The sequence below is a fragment of the Rhipicephalus microplus genome, chromosome 9, assembly GCF_043290135.1.
Source record: "Rhipicephalus microplus isolate Deutch F79 chromosome 9, USDA_Rmic, whole genome shotgun sequence".
NCBI classification, from domain to species: domain Eukaryota; kingdom Metazoa; phylum Arthropoda; class Arachnida; order Ixodida; family Ixodidae; genus Rhipicephalus; species Rhipicephalus microplus.
In genome coordinates, this window is record NC_134708.1 from 35,956,850 (window position 1) to 35,959,592 (window position 2,743).

The following is a 2,743-nucleotide window of genomic DNA, read 5'->3' on the forward strand; positions in this document are numbered from 1 at the left end:
TGAAACTCAAATATGTGCTATAGCAGCCACTTGTATTGAATCAGTGGCGACAGTTAACCGCGAAGATCTTTGTAGCCGATGGAGAAACCTCACTGTAGAAGTAACACTTGCGAAGTCTTAAATTTTGTGAATTGTGGGCCATTACCTTCCTAACAGCAGCTTTACATTTCTGTCGTTTTTTGATGCTCTTGACCTGCGCAACTTGTTTTGAAAGACTTTAAAGGGCTATTTCACGTTATCTTCAAGCCGAAGTGCACATGTACATATACCTTTCATCGGTGAAAGCTGGCACTGTTATTCATTCCAGAAATCACAAGGTACTTGTTTACTAGTTGGTGCCTTCTCTTTTCTTCCACGTTCAACCAATTTATGCGTTTGAAAGAGCTGTTTAAGTTTCCCTATGCTGCAAGCTTTGTAACCTGTACCAACTGCACATATATGCACGTTCTCCGAGCGTCGCTTCAAATAGTGACTGTGACATGACTGCAGAAGCTGCACTGCAAGGTGCGGATGTGCTTCAGTTTGTGTTATTTTAAGCCTCTTACTGACACATTGTCGTAATTTCATTTCTTCAGGACCTGCGGCAGAGGCTTCAAACAGCGGCTCCCACACATTGAGGTGCCCCGATGAGCAGGGTGCGTTCAGTGTCGCGATTTCTTTTTTTAAACAAATTGACTGCTAACCAAACCTCTGCAGGTGGCAGCTCCCTTGTAGCTGGTGAAAGAATTTCTGCTGACTTCGTCTTGCCGGAGAAAACCTTAACCAGTCGTTCAGCTGTCACAAAAGGAACTTGTGTGACCGGTAAGTTGTATGTTCACTTTAACACCAGAGTGGATTGATATAGAGACTTCCGCAGGCCGCTCGCAAGATTGTTCCGACAGCACTGTCCGAGGCACTGAACAAGCTTCACAAGACCCTCCAGAAGATCTCTCCGCCAACAGCTCCACGCCTGAGTGCCCTAGAGAAAATGATGACTATGCTTTTATTGCAGCTGTTTTTAATGTGATATTTTATGTTTAGGACATTCTGAGGAAACTATCCTCAAAAGGACACTACGTGTGTACTTACAAAATGTAAGGGTGGGCTCTCAGTGATTTTAATTTTTTTGTGTGCATTGTCAACATTGTGAATGGTTTGTTTTTAGGTAGTGGAATCGAAAACTTTGAGTTGTGCACCTTTGGTCTGAAAGAGCGAAGAAAGTGCTCGTATGGGATTAGTTGTTCTTCGCTTTTACATTCGTTTTTTGTTTATTGTAGTGCGTTCCTGTGTGCCAGTGACAATGTCTCCATCAATGAAGTACAAGCAAACCATTAAACATCTGCAAGCCAAAGTGGCAGCACAGTGGACCCAGCCGCATTTCACAATTCTCAAAGCATACCACGTCCCCAGCAAACTTTTTGGGAATCTCACTGTGCCATCAGAAGCAGCTTTTGCATACGTACAACAATTTAAATCTCACTTTCTTGCCATGATTGAGGCCACTGCACATCATCTAAAAGTGTGCGATGTTTGTATCACCATCTGTCAAGTGTTGGCGATTTTCATTTCTGCTCTGCGGGGTGTCGCGCGAAGTTTCTGAAAATGTTTTGCCGGGTTCGTTTATGTTGGCATGTGTGTTTTGTGAACCGAAACTTAGATAGGGCTATAGGTTCCAGTCTTCAATCTCAGGCATACAGCTTGACGAGTTCAAAGGTTAGCAATTAGCGGCGGGTTTACACTAAAGTATTCGAGTTGAGCCGAATCCTGCGATAGCTTTGTTATGTTATTACTTCGTTACAGCAGACTTCATTATGGTCTTATATGCTTATATTTCGTTCAACTGGACTAACCACTCCTTCATTGCATACATTGTTTAGGTTACCCGCTATGAGGAGTAGGGACACTGTATTCGCTCGAAGAGATTTGCATAACCTTAAAAAGAATGTTGGGTATCCTGTCTGTATTTTCGTAGCAAATGCGGGCGAACTGTACACTTTGCCCCGCCGCGGTGGTCTAGTGGCTAAGGCACTCGGCTGCTGACCCGCAGGGCGCGGGTTCACATCCCGGCTGCGGCGGCTGCACTTCCGATGGAGGCGGAAATGTTGTAGGCCCGTGTGCTCAGATTTGGGTGCAGGTTAAAGAACCCCAGGTGGTCTAAATTTCCGGAGCCCTCCACTACGGCGTCTCTCATAATCATATAGTGGTTTTGGGACGTTAAACCCCATATATCAATCAATCAACTGTACACTTTACTGTGGGTCACTTGGTCACTGTGTATGCTTTATCTCTCCAGCTCAAGTAATATATCGATAACAAAACCGCTTGCTGAAATATCTTCGAGCGGGTAAGGAACACAGTATGAAGTGGGCACGGTTCACGTTATCACGCTTTTCGTATTTTAGCTTCTCATCAACCTTCTCATCTCGCCCATCAAAATTTTCAAAAGAATACCCAAACTTGTAGCGTTTGTTGGGGCTGCAGGCGCTGCCATTTTATTTTTTATAGCTTGTGAGTGATAACGTACGATGTAGAGCCTTTGTGAAAAATAATGAGCCAAAGTGGTTTCCTTCTGCTATTTATTAGCCCTGTAATACCGCTCTCGTAGCACCAAATATAAGGTCCACAATTCTGGATAAGTGATGACTACAATCTATTTTAGCTCGCAAGCGTCACAGCAACAACCAGACGCAAATCGCTTGGGATCTTAAGTTTTTGATGAAGGTGACGTATAAGAAGAGTCACAAGACCTGCCAGTGTTGTAGCA

The 2,743-nt window shown here is 44.0% G+C and overlaps 1 long non-coding RNA gene across 1 annotated transcript; it reads left to right on the forward strand.

The window, feature by feature from the left end:
* Positions 1-582: 582 nt before the first annotated feature.
* On the forward strand, positions 583-1,052 carry LOC142771295 (uncharacterized). Its single transcript, XR_012885862.1, has 3 exons — positions 583-635; positions 697-801; positions 857-1,052. It is a non-coding gene; the product is annotated as an uncharacterized LOC142771295 (long non-coding RNA).
* The last annotated feature ends 1,691 nt before the right edge of the window (positions 1,053-2,743 follow it).